Source organism: Aythya fuligula, chromosome 2 (assembly GCF_009819795.1).
Source record: "Aythya fuligula isolate bAytFul2 chromosome 2, bAytFul2.pri, whole genome shotgun sequence".
Lineage (NCBI taxonomy): Eukaryota > Metazoa > Chordata > Aves > Anseriformes > Anatidae > Aythya > Aythya fuligula.
Window position 1 is genome coordinate 130,048,586 of NC_045560.1, and position 14,228 is coordinate 130,062,813.

The 14,228-nt window shown below is 48.3% G+C and overlaps 1 protein-coding gene across 5 annotated transcripts in view; it reads right to left on the reverse strand.

The window, feature by feature from the left end:
- ZNF704 (zinc finger protein 704) overlaps positions 1-10,578 on the reverse strand; it is a 95,217-nt gene extending 84,639 nt beyond the window's left edge. For 3 of the 5 annotated variants that reach the window (XM_032183061.1, XM_032183060.1, XM_032183059.1), the window contains exon 1: positions 10,047-10,270. The gene's annotated coding sequence lies outside the window, so the exon portion shown is untranslated. Of the gene's footprint in view, positions 1-10,046; positions 10,273-10,525 lie in introns of those variants that run through there. The other 2 variants (XM_032183063.1, XM_032183062.1) reach the window with 2 other exon arrangements.
- Between the last annotated feature and the right edge of the window lie 3,650 nt (positions 10,579-14,228).

Sequence of the window (14,228 nt, forward strand, 5' to 3'; positions counted from 1 at the left end):
TTTAACATGATATACTTTCAGCCAAAGGAAGAGATTATTTCCTGTGTTTTTTTTTTTTGTTTGTTTTGTTTTTTTCAAGCCTAGTTTCAGGCACAGCCTGAACAGCCGGCTATGTTCTAGGGACAGCGATAAGCCTATTCATTTTTCTGTACAAGAAAGAAATCAGAAGTAGAGTTCACAGCAAAACAGAATAAGCAGCAATGAGAAACACTGAACTTATTACCAAGATAACATCATACAAGTAAAAAATATTTAAATTAAATCCCCAAAAGGACAAAGACTTTGGTTTATTCTTACTATTTCATACACTATTTGCAGTTGGAGTTCCTTTGGCAGTGTGCTTTATGTAAGCAGGATCTCATTTCTGTCATCCCCAAACTGCCTTCTCACCGGAAGGAAAGAACACATTGTACAAACTGAACTCCTATTTCACCAGAAATCTCTATTCATACAGGAATACAAAGAGATAAGACAGTTTCTTGTAATGATGCTTGGAAATAATCTGCCTTGAATTTCAATGTATTATTACATTTTGGAGTATACTTTGCATTTAATTACTTGCTTCACCAGCTATTGCTCATTACACATAAACCTTGTCAATCTAATCACTGCAAGCATTTGTAAACTGTTTCTCTCTAACTATACCTAAGATAATGCATTTTAAGGTCACTGTATGTATTTTTTTTCCAATACATCAGTGTGACCGTAGTATTCAGTTTCAACCTGGGTAGGATGAAGTCTGTATCTTCACCATTTGCCTGAATATACAAAAGTGTTATGAGAATGTATTTTCTAAACATTAAAATGTGAATCTAAAGATTTACGTTGTGTGGATACACAATATGGCACTGGCAGCAAGTACTGGAGTCAGCAAGAAGTTTCTATACCTTCACCCTGAGGGAACAACCATCAGTTTGCAACGTCTGAAATTCAGCAATAACTGACACAGGAAGCACAAGCAGTATTAAAACTGGATAGAGATGTGTTAATAAGATAGAGTCACAGAATGGTTGGAGTTGGAAGGGAACTCGAAGACCATCTAGTTCTAACCGCCTGCCATAGTCAGGGACGCCACCCACTAGATCAGGTTGCTCAGGGCCTCATCCAACCTGGTCTTGAACAACCAGCAATCAATGGCCCTTCCCATACACCATTTTCAGTTCTAAAAACAAATAATTCAGAGACATTACAGCCTTTTGTCCCTCTGTCACAGAAACAAAGGGACAAAGTCATGAAAGAAGATTTGGCAGCTTCCTCTCCCATTCTAAATGGGGCCATAAATTTCTTACAGAAAAGTACACACGACATCACTTCTAAGATAGTCACACACCAATTAATAACAACCACCAAGTATTAATACCAACTATCGAGTGCGTGTCTCTTCACAATTTGTTTGCAATGTTTAAATCTGGAACAAACAAGCACAAACCCTCAGTGCTCAGTATTTTGGATACTCTGTGAACACAAGTGGATTACTAGGGTCAAATGGATTGAGGCTCTTTCCAGCCTGGACCTCTCTGGAAAACAGCCACCGCACACAGAAGTCCTTGGAAGGATCTCAGCAGAGGCCCTTGAGTCCCATCTTTGTTTTCTTAAACAAAACAAGGAGAAGCAATTTGCCTCTAGACACCTAAAAATTAAGAAGCTGGTTTGGAAAGCCTTGCGCAGAAGGAAAGGAGAGGACTGTATTTGCAGGACAGGTTCATTTTTCACTCAGCAATCCTGTTACTGCACATTAAGCTCTGCTAAGCCCGCTCACCGTCAAACACTTGGCTTTCCACCGGACGCAAATTAAAAAGGGCTTGGTTGGCCCAGAATGGGAAGCCATAATTGCTTTCCCAATTATTGGTTTCCCAAATGGCGAGTTTAAAATTAACTAAGCCAATTATCACGTTTCCCCGAGGTGGCATACGTGCCTGGCTCTGCGAGTCGGAGGTCCCTGCGAGACATTACGTGCTTTCTGCCCCCGGACACCAGACGGGAGAGGGACTGACAACGTGCCACTGGGCTGGTCATGGAGCAGGAGAGGAGAGAAGAATAGGGTGCACCTGGGTCTGTCCGTCCATCCCTGGGAAAGCTTGAAAAAACGGGAGCTAAAAATGAGCGTGTTAACACGGTAGAGAACAAATTCATTAAGCTACAAGCTTTTTCTCTCTCCTTTCTATTACGGGGCTAGCTGTAATCGCAAGCTGTAATTACTGAGTGCCATCAAATCAGGCGTTCCTATCGCAGTGGCTGAAGGTTTGAAACCTCACACCAAGGTAGTTTCTGTGAACATTTGTGAGCATTCTGTGAAAGCCACATGTATTTTTCCTGTGGACATCAATTTCTCCTGAAACAATGAATTTTTTCTACCGTAGCAGATGTAAAGAGGGTCTTAGAAGCTAACAGACAAGTATCCGGTGTCTCTGCTGACCCTGAGTTTGGTTCTGTCTACATTAAGTTGTACACCACAGCTTTAGCTCCAAGTAGTTTAATAGAGCCTTGGGTACGGACTCTGTAAGGAGTATTTGCCAAATTTCATGTGTAAATAAAACATTTCAATTAAGGAATCTACATTAATCCTTGATTTCAAGTATTTCAAGGCCACTGCTGAAGGTGTATGAGAAGCTCTGCTTCTCTTTCCATTTTCCAGCGGTTTGGGACAAGTAAGAAAGTGATTCAAAGCAGGAAGGAGAAATACCACCGCTTCTTTGATACCCTCATTCAGGATTAAGCAAGCAGAGCTCCCAAAATCAAAGCATCTGAGAGGCAGGGAGGAACTTTCCACACTTAGCAGAAAGATTTTGGGAAGGCTGCCTCACTGGCTTCTCAGGCCAGCCTGGTTCATCTGCATCTGAAAGCTCTTCTCTGCCTGGACTGAGACGGAGAGTGAGTGTGAGTGAGAGGACAGATTAGCCTCCTTTGCAAAATCTCTTGCAAATAAGGTACAGAGAGGTGTAAATCTTCTAAGGTCAGAAGCTATTGCCTGAGTTTGGAAGCAGCCAGCCAAGACGAGAGACTGGAGATCACAGATCCCTTAAAAGGGTGTGAATGTTTAATCCATTTGCCTAAGCATCTTTGGGGAAAAAAGGGGCTTTTTTCCTAATTATTATGATTATTTACGATGGGATTTCAGATGTATCCAATTTCTGAATGAAACAGATACTGTGGACAAAAGCTTCAAGGGTTGGTGCTTATCTGTGGAGGAGATACTACCTCAGTGCTATGGACACGTCCTTGTCTCCTCTAGCTCAGCTCCAGCCGGGAAGCAGAAAGCCTGCTCCTCCAGAGGAGATCAACACGTAAGGAGCACTGCCACCAGTTTACAGGTTCTCCCAAAGCTATGTTTGGCTCCAGACAAAAACATTGCCAGTTTTCCCACTGAGTGGGAGAGGCGCCAACAGCGGAGTTTATTTTGGGGCCTGACTACGCAGAGAAGCGGTATCACAGAGTTCCATCGCATTATCCCTGGAGGCAAGGGAACAGCACTAGCAGAACACACAGAGGCAAAAAGTGACCCTTACTTCCTCAGCCACTCCAGAAACCAGCCCCTGGCAAACCAGATGGACACAACATGTCTGACAGGAGAAGAGCCTTCACCAAGAGCCCGAAGAACAACCAAGCCCCAAATCCTACACACAGCCCACCCAGTCAAGCAGATGCTGTCCTCAAAGAGAGAAGACCTGCTCCCTTCTCTTGCTTTCCTTTTCCTCATAAAGGAACATAAAGATATTTGGCAAGCCCTTGCCTGAGCCACTGTCCCCACCAGAAGCCTACAGGCTCTTCACTGCACTCGTTTCCCTCTGTTTGGGTGAGTTATGGCAGCCCACCAAAGCCTGCCCCAAGGCCACCAGTGCACTGCTGGGAGGGAAGAAACAAAGGAAAGATGGGAAGGGGATGCTTTACCCCTTGTTGTGCTAATGAAACCAATCAGCTCACCACAGCTCCTCAAGCAGCACCCAGTTTTACCTGGCTTTCTGGGCAGCAGGGCCCAAGAGCTGCTGCTCCCACTGAGGGAGCAGGGGGAAGAAGAAGGCCGGCAGAACAAGCTGCTCTCCTCCCGCCCTGCCAAAGGAAGGACACCTGCCTACAACACCACTGGCCATGAATTTTGAAGAAAAAGATCGCTCTAAACCCTTGGCAACTACAATTTTACCCTTAATAACTTTCCTTTTTCCATACAGCGCTGCGCCACCTCCTGCAGCCCTGTGAACCACGAGGCGCTGAGGAGCCACCACTCACCCAGGCAGTACGAGCAGCAAGATCTGCACCACGGCGCTCTTTTTAGAAGTGTTTTACAGTAGTAAAAAAAGTTGTTTCAGATTTTTGCCTCATACAGTAACTTACATTACTCATAATTACATAAAAAAGAGACTTGTTAAGAAATATGGGATCCAAAATGTTCAATTTAAACACAGTTCTTCTGGCCATTTCAAAGGCATAGGCATGGATGTACAAAAGATCATGTTGGCCCAAATGTTTATCTCACCAAATTTACAAAGTCTAACCTATATAAAGTTATCACACAAATTGTTCTCTATGTCAGAACGATGGACGCATTAGCCACTTCTGCTGAAGCAGAAAATTTTCTAAGTAATCATCCAATCTTGAAACCGCTCATCATAATTGCAATGTCTACCTAAAGTCCAAGTAACCTTTTATCCACTGCATTAAAAAACACGTTCAAGATGGTAAAATGATGAGCTATGTTATTTCTCACTTCGGTATCTAATCACTGAGGTGTTTTACCTTCTCTGGTTCTGTGCCCAGTGATGGCAGCTGCCTCCTGTAGTCTGAAGCAGTACTTAAAGATGAATGGACTGCTGCAGAAAGGTTTTTAGGAGGCCAGTGGATGCACACCTGTGGTTAGGTAATTGGGCTGAAATGCCAAATCTGCTTAAACTAAAGGCACTTTTCCATCAACTTCAGCTGGGTCAGGATTTTACGGAAGTTCGACTCTTTATCTTTTGTGAAATCCATAATAAAAAGATCTGTATTTTTATCCAAAGTTCAGGCAACAGGAGCTGTTCAGTTTCCTGTCTTCGTTAGTTTTGTTGTCAGACAACAAATACCACCCACACACGTACTTCTTAACACAATGAGGCGAACGTCACCGCGGCTCTCATTTCAGATAGGGGAGCCTGGCCAGTCTCCAGAGCAGTGAAAGTGAGAGGGCTGCTGGTCGGGGCAGGTGGCACTGGGCTCCCACATCACCAACACTGCTCCACGACGTCTGAGCTGAACACCACACAAGTTAGTGCCCACTTTTCGTTCGCTCTGTACTTCCTGTTCAATCTTGACAAATAAACAAAAACTCTAATTACAGTCTCTCTCTTTGCCTACCATCCTTCTGTACTCTTTTGGCTGACCTCGAGCAATAGGAATGGCCAAGCTGCTGGCTATTTTTAGGAATAAATTCTTCAATAAATCACTTGAAAGCATTACAAATACTCAAGGGTAATGATGGGAAAGCCAACGGGCACTCTTACTCTGAGAAAAAATAAATAAACCCATCATTGCTCAATCCGCAGCAGGATTTGCAGAGTGGACACCAGCCAGGACCAGCATGCTCCTGACTGCCCGAGCAGCAAAACCCCGCTTTGGTACGGCCAGGCTGCATGGTTTATTGTCCCAGTCCCTTCAGATCTCTACAATGCTCTCAGAGGGATAGAGATCCTGCTCGAACAGTGGGGAGCCTTCGATCACACGGATCGATGGCCAGACCATGAAAAGCACTTTTCCAGTGTGGAGTTTTCAGAGGGAAAACACACCTGCCCTCTGGTACAGACCACGTATGAAGGGCAGCTACAGGATCGCTCTGAGCTGAGCTCAGCCGGCGTGAAACCAATCCAGCAAGCAGGGATCCAACCTGCTAGCAGCTCCGCTACACCTCCTTAGTCTCCCGTAATTACAGTTTCCTAATACAGCTCCTTGTAAGGCCAGAGTAGTTACCCTTGGTCCGTGTCCAACCAACAACAAAAAAAAATAAGCCACATCAAAACCCCCCAGCAAATTACTCTCATTCATTCTTTATTATGGGAGATTCAGGAAAAAAAAATAATCTTACAATCTCACCACCCCCACCTCCGCCTCCACTAAGCCATACTATGTACAAACTTTTTTTATTATTATTATTATTTTTAATTTTTAATAAGGAATAAAAAAATCCCAAGTTTACTTGGGCAGTTTCCAGACCAACTTCACTCTCCAGGTTTCCACTTGAGGTCGATAACTGGATGCAGTTGGAAAGATAAAAATGATGTTTACTTTCTTGCAAAACCACGGCTAAGCTGCTGATGTGAATAGCTGTACATTGTCTTAACTTCCTGGGCTGCCACAGTCCATCAGCATCCATTTGTTCTCCCTCGTGTCACACTTCAGCTTCACAGGAGCAGGTAGAGCAGCACTATGCTTGCTCTGGGTCCCCACACAGCCCAGTGTAACAGGGTCCTGCTCCCAGACCACAACACCAGGTCTGTGTTATAGGCACACTTCTAAAAATACTCATAGTTACTATCATTACTAGTCTGAGAGAGCACTTTTCAGTTTACCCTTAGTAGGCAAGTTCCTAAAGTGTTCTTGATATCTCCCCACCACGAAGCGGATCTGGTATTTGCTGAATTCTGCACTTTGCAAATTGCCAGTTAAAATATAGTTGTAAGGATATACAAAAGCTAAATTCAACAGCACTTTACTAATCAAGCAAAAATTAAGTTTGTTTTGCCTGAGGCGTGACTATAATCCATTCCAACAGTAAATCTGAAATTTGGTTTAAAGGATGACAACAAATTAATACCTGGCTTTAGAAAGAACGCAGAGAAAAGGAGCTAAGAGCTCAACCAAGCGAAACAAAGCAACAAATTAGAGGCAACTAATTGCTTCCAGACACCATCTGAAGATTCTTCTACATTGCACATATTGGATGTACGTCTCCATCAAAAAAAAAAAAAAAAGTATGACCAAAAGTGTACTTTTTACTGGATTAATCTAGTTTGCTACCAACAGCTGCCATCCGCACTTAGACCCTTTATCAGCGCCTTGTCCGTGCTCTGCACTTTGCACTTGCTGCAATTTCCACATCGCAAGGTGGGACAAACTGAGGGCACCTCAGTGTGCAAGAAGTGAAATCTCGGTTATCCAGCCTGCAGCGTCACATTCTGGGAGCTGCGTATTTGGGCAACAACTCCAATTCGTCCTTCTGAAGTACTAAAGTACTCGCACACAAGCCCAACGCCTAGAATGAATGATTTTACAGGTGCTTATGGCAAGGCAAAGGGCACAGCCCATGGAAACATAATGCTGGAGGAGCAGGAGCAGCCCCGCAGCAGGACGCGTTCAAAATGCCCCGTTTCCATAGTTTGAGCCTGGACACAGAACTGGAGGTGATGGAGGTGGGCTGAGCAGAAGCCACTAAGCCTTTACCATTTTAACAGCAGAGAAAATAGGGTGACGCTTTGGCAAGTTAACAAACACAGACTTGTGATACCAGCCCAAATCCTCAATCCCAGCGCTCCGGTGGTTGCAGCGGGGCTGGCTGGGGGCTGACAGAGCCCGTCCACCACTTCCTCTCGTATCACTACAAAGAGCAGTGCCCACAGCATGAAGCAGGCCCAGCAGAGCACAGATTCGGCTGTTCATGGTGTCCGAACCAACCCAGGCACACTGCTTCGGGGTCTCTACACAGCACGTAGCATCCAAGAAGCATGCGGGGCACAGTGGAGGGGGGCTGCTCACTGAAGGATTTCTCATCAGACCACCACTTTTCCAACTCAAGCTTGGAAAAACAAGAACTTGTGAAACTGCCATGAGCATACAAAATAAAGCACCGTCTTACTAATTACGCAGGTTGTGATGCAGCGGGAGTATCAGCAGGAAGCATTCCGCTGGGATTCACCGAAACTCCATATAAAAGATGAAATGAACAGGACTGCAAATTAATCCATGCTACGAGACAAAGCATTGGTAATTATGCTATTTTTCTTTCTCGTCTGATTTCAAATGGCTGTAAATCTAGATGCAGCCAAAGCAGAAACTGTGGGTTAGACCAGAAGAGTTTCACACGTGAAATGAGTTGGTACAACCAGCACCTCAGCACTACTTGTTTTTCCAATACATACAAATGGGCACATCTGACAATATCAGAGATCCCAGGAGCTCTGAGCAAGGCTTTACAGGCACCAAAGGTTTCCCTAGCTATGTGCAGCATCAGGTTGGAACAGCAGGGGAAAAGGAGAGGGGAAAAAACGTGTGCTCTTCAGTGTCCAGCCTCCACCTCTCGCGTAACGGTGTGGCCACAGTGACAAACTGAAGCACTCCCTCGCTCCCTCCCTATTTATTCTCTCTTTCCAAGACTTCTGAAATTGGAGATGTGAGATTTGTCCCTGGAAAGTACTTCTTCCTATCTCTCCCCACGCTTTAAAGTGGTGGTCAGGAACTGACCGCCATGGTGCAACCACACAGGGGACTTCTTCCCACTGGAGAAAACACAACTGGTGGCGTGGGTGCTGTTTGTTTTGGCTACTGGACCAAATTCTCAGGCTTTGAGAAGAACATACTGCAAGAACAGGGCCCAAACGACCTCACTTTCGACTCTGATTGAGTTCCAAAGTTCTTTGGGACATCTCCTGTTCCGGAGATGCCATCACAATCCATGTCCCACCTCCACAGCAAATCCCTGTCCAGCTCACTTAGCTCCTGGGGTGGAAATGCTCCCGACCACACACCAGCTCTCTGTCTGTCTGGGATCCAGTTTGACTCACCATGGGCACAGGCCTATTATCCTCTCGCAGTTCTGCGGTCAGTGTCCTGCACGCCTGCTTTTCCCACTTAATCTCTTCCTTTAAACCTGCCTGAAAGAACCCCTAGATTGAGCTTTATGCACTCCCACACCATCAGTCCCTAAAGAGATGTACCAAAATCAAACAGTTTAATTTCTTTAAATTATTAAATTGCAGTATTTTTCCAAGTTTATAGTACTTAAAAGTGTAAACACAGAAAGCAAAAACAGAGTGGGTCACAAGATACAGAAACAGATAAAGATACAGTTATTAGAAATATCATTGCAGACACAGTAAATACCTGCACCTACTTGCTGAACCACAGTGCTGCGGAGGGCTTGAGGGTTTATTACACATAACACACGCTGCTCCTGTGACCTCATCTACGAGGCAGATTTACTTTCCAGGGGTGAAACCACCTGCAGGGGTGATGTTCTCATATGCACACACAGACTTTAGTAAAAAAAAAAAAAAAAAAAAAAAAAAGTAACAGCCACCTCAACTTGTACGCTGTACCTGACCTACGCTGACAGCGTGCTGAGGGTTGATGAAGAGAAGGGCACCCTCTGGGAGCCCTCGTGCGGGCTGTCACCATGCTGAGCGCTGTTTCGGCCTGCCAGGCTGACCGGAGGCCCTTTGCCCTCGCTGCTGGGGCTGCCTCCATCCAAACCTCTGCTGATGCCCGGTGCCCAAGCACCAGCACCACGGGGAGCTGCGGCAGCACGGCTCGGACACCTGGGCCACGACCACGCGTCAGACAGCGTGTCTGGCAGCCCAGCACGCCGGGCAGCGGCACCGAGAGCCCGGTGGCCAAGCTGGGCTGGGCTCGCCTTGGCACTGCCGCCTCAAACTTGCTGAAGCCAAGCTGTCCGGGGCCAGCCGGTGCTGCTGCCGCTTCCCCTCTCCGCTTTGCTTTCTCCCTGCGGACGCGGGGCGCGATCCAAAGGTCCCGTGGCTCCGCTGCACGGCTCCGCTGCACGGCCTCTCCTCGCCTCCTGTTCAGCAAGAGTCACCACACGGCTTGCACACCCAAACAAACACCACAACCAGCAGAGCCCGAGGGGCACCGCTACAACTCCGGGGCGTGCTTATTCTCCACGCTCACCCCTTGCCCACCACGGCCGTGCCCGCGGGACCCCGGCACCCGCTGCGGGACCCCCCCGGTGGGGCTCCCGGGGCCCCGGCCGCTTTGTCCGGGACTTGTTGAGCAGGGGCCGGGCGGTGCCGAGCCGCCCCCGGAGCCCCAAACCCGGCCCCAGGGCCCCGCCGCCGCCGCCCGGGACGCACCTTGGGGCCCTTGCCGCGGAGGGGGGGGCTGCCCGAGGCGGCGCCGCCACCGCCGCCTTCCTCGTCCTCCTCTTCCTCGTCCACCTCCACCACCGCCGCCGCGTCCTCGTCCTCGTCCTCCTCCTCCACCGCCGCGGCCGAGCCCTCCCTGCGGGCCGGCCTCCAGCCGCTCTCGGCCTTGGGGGGCCCGCAGGAGCCCAGCCGCCGGCTGCCCACGCTGGGGCGCTTGGCCAGGCGCCGCGCCTGCATCCCGCCTCCTCCCGGCAACACCGAGCCCCAGCCCCAGCCCCAGCCCCAGCCCCAGGGGCGGCGGCGCTCACCGGGGGGCGGCGGCGGCGGCGGCGGCCATGGAGGGGCGGGGGCCCGGTGTCCGCCCCGCCGCTCGCCCACCTGCTCGCTCCCTCCCTCCTTGCTCCCCTCCCTCCTCCTCCTCCTCCTCCTCCTCCTCCTCCTCCTCCGGCCTCCCCGCCGCCGCCCACCTGCTCCGCTCCGCGCCGGGCCCGGCCGCGGCGAGGGCGAGGCGGAGGCCGAGGGGTGCGGCACCGGCACCGCCGCCGCCCCCCCCCTCCCCTCCTCCTCCTCCTCCTCTCCGCGGCCGCCGGGCCCGGGCCCGCCGGAGGAGGCCTCCCGGCCGGGGGGGGTCGGGCTGCTGCAAAAATACAACTTTTGGAGGAAAAAGAAAAAAAAAGCAGCAGCAGCATTTTCTTCTATTTATTTATTTTTTTCCTTCTGCAAGATGAGAAGCTTGCTTCTGAAGCGGGCCGGCCAGCGATATCACCCCTGAGGATTTTAGTCACCCTTAGGCTTGTTACATGTTTTTTTTTTAACATTTCCTCTCAAAGTAAGTTTCGAGCCTTCATTTACACGTGATTTCTGAGCCATACATACGTGATTTTCCATCTGCAAGCAAACCTCGCTAACTCCATATCCAGAGGTCAGTACCTGTCCCCCCCGCCACGTTCAGTTTCCGAGAAATGCCCATGTGCCAAATGTGCCCATCACGTGTAATGATTTTTATTCACCGTGGGATACAACACGCGGTGCTTGCCATGCGGGAAATTATAGCTAACAGCGTAACCATTCCTAAAGAAACAATGAAGTTACTTTTCAGGTCTAACTACGGAAGGTGTTTTTTTCTCCACCCAGCCGCACAGATCAGCTGCTTTCATTCATTCTTTCCAGGTTTCCAGGGACAGCTTGTTTCTGGACACGATCCGTAACGCAATCACTGGCAAATTGTAGGGTATCTGGTTCTTCAGCAGTATTTCTTCACATGTCATGAGGTGGCACTTCCAGACGTCTCACCACGGCTTCTATCAGCTATGCCACACCAGCCCCGACCACCTCACAACGCCTCTGCTGCCAGCACTGGTGAGGATCCCTTGGTGGAGCAGACGTGGTTTTGTGAAGGTGATGTCACATAAAGGTTAGATTTGTGGGGAAAAAAGGGGGTGAACTCTGTAGTTTTAGCTCTATGTTGACTGTGTGACAAACTTTATGCTTCAGGTTTGTCTTAAACATGAATTCCACCCTGAATTTAAATGGCATTCCCAGTTCCGTCATACTCATACCTCAAAGGCACAGATACCTAGAAACAGAACCATTGAAATACCTTGTAGGTTTCAAATTATTTCAAATATCCTCAAATCACGTGAATACCACCTCAATTTAATTGTGATCTCCTGTAGTGGCCTGCACTCACAGGTATCTAAATTAAAACCCTGCTACTGAATGTTACATTCCTACCTGTCACATACCAGGGTGAATCCTGAGAGACTTCACTGAGGTTTTCAGAAGTCTGTGTCTTAAATGTAGCAAAAGCAGAATAAAATTTAGCAATGATAAATCCAATTTCACAGAATTGGATTATATATGCTAGCATGAACACCCCAAAATAATAGCATGGAGATCACAGGATCTTGTGTAGAAAGTAGTGCTGATAAAGTGCAGCTGGGCTGGCACAAGCACGCCCCTCACTTCAGGGCAGCCCCGCAGCTCAGCCTTCAGCTGAACCTTGCCCTCAGACCTTTGGTCGGGTTCGCTCCGGACCCGCCTGGCCGCCCCTCGCTCCGTTTGGGTGGATGAGCACAGGAGCAGGGGTCGTTAACCAACAACCAGGCTTTCAGCCAGCAGTTCAGTGACAACCGTTCTTAAAAATTTTGGGAACGTGGTGGTAGGAGGGGGAAAAGAGGCTCGGAAAGGTTTTAGGGACACGTGAGACCCCCCAGGCCTGCCCGCTCGCCTGCCGGAGGGGCGTTTCTCCCTCTGCAGAGCTGCTCCATCCTCCAGCACACCACCTCTTCTCCCCAGGACTCCCGCAGGTCAGGTCACGGCCCCTCAGCTCGGCAGGCAGAGCAGGACCGCAGGTGAGCCCCGGAAAAGTCAGGCAGGGTGAGGGAGAAAGAGCGTAACCCAATCCCGCTGAAGGGAGAGGGGGCGAAACACCTTTGGGGTGAGGAGGGAGACGGAAGGGCAGCCCGGAGTCCAGCGGGCAGATGGGCAGGGCAGTCCCAAAAAGGGGCTCGAAGAACAATTTTGATTAGTAATCTGAGCTGCTTTTTACTCCTGCTGGGTTATCAAATGCAACGAGAAGCCAGTGTTGACAACTCCGCAACAGATTGGTTCAAGATTTCTAGCACTTCCCAGGCGAAGCCAGATTGGAGCTGTAGTAAGAATAACTTCTCTCACAATATTTGATACAAACAAAGGGTAGAAATGACTGCTTGCTCGGTTTCATCCAGCCTGTCTGACGTGCAGTATGAATGGGACCGAAGCCGAACCTGTACTGCCCTTTCAGAGGTTCCCATGGGAGCTAAATGATGGTGAGAGTTCTCTAAGGACAGCCAGGGAGTGCTAGCTATAGGGCGCTTCAGTGCCTCTAATCCGCTACATTCACAAATAGTTAGGAGTCAAACATTGTCCCCAAATGCCAGCTTTTTATCACGAGAGGCAACATCCCCTCTGCTCCTACCTCTTCCCAGACCGACGCTATGTTTCCATTCCGTGCCTTTAAAAAAGCCTAGCACCAGTAGGAAGGAAAGAAACCCCCAATTTTCCACGCAGTTAAGCACAACATTTTTCAAACTACGACCTGCTGAAGCAGTCAGTCATTTTTCATTTTTTTTAGTGCGCAACAGATCTGTTTGTTTGAGCCTTAGTATTCAGACCAGCACATGCACTAATCACGCGTGTCCCACTTCTCCCGTAACGCCTGGCATTTGAGCCCCTGCCAACTTCTTTATTCGGGGACCTGCCTTCTCCACACCCCCTTTGTAAACTTTGCATTTGTTTTGCTTTGTAGTGAGCATTGAAGTTCTCACTCCAGCTGGGAGGACAGTCAGGCACCTTCGGGAACAAGGCAATGATTGACAATATTAGGCAGAAAATTATCTACCAGATGCTGCTCAAAAAGGAGAGGTGGCAACCTCCCGACCCCCTTCTCAATAAGCGAAATCATCGCTTCTGTGCCTTGCCTCTGCCCCAATCATCAATTGAGCGGGGAGCACGAGGTCACCGCTGCGTCTGGCTGGTGTGCAGCGAAATCCCACCCTGCAGACAGGGCTATGCTTTTTGCTGGAAGGAGGCTCCAGCGCCAGCCATGCATTGGAATGAAGCAGCCAAATCCATCAGCAATTAAGCGTTTCTCTCCCCAGTCCCTGCTCTGAAACATTTACTAGCTCTGAATAATCTTACGGGCACGGAAAGGAATTCTGGATATGACATCCTCAGACTGGGAGAGAATGAACATCACCTAGAATGGCACGTCCTTTTTAAACCCTCTCACCAATATTTTTGTTACTATTATATTTTTTATATATACACAATATTTTGTTACTATTTTTGTTTCGATCAGTAATTTCACAAAGCTGACACGACTAAGTCTCTTAAAAGGCCCTTGTTACCCAGAAAAACAGGTCAGCTCATCTGTTTCATGCTAGTACGAATATGATGGCTACAGATCCCCCTTTTTCAAATCAAGTAGTCTGAGCAGCAAAGCCATGAATTTGCTAAACAAACAAATAAGACTAACATTTTCCTACTTAATTATTCCAGAGGGACTGAGGAAGAAAATAATAAAATAAAAAATGACAAGAGGAAGAAAGAGAACAAACACAGCACAGGACAACAACAGCAAAAAATTCAGTCTACAATGAGAGCAGAAACACAGAAAACACAGGCCTC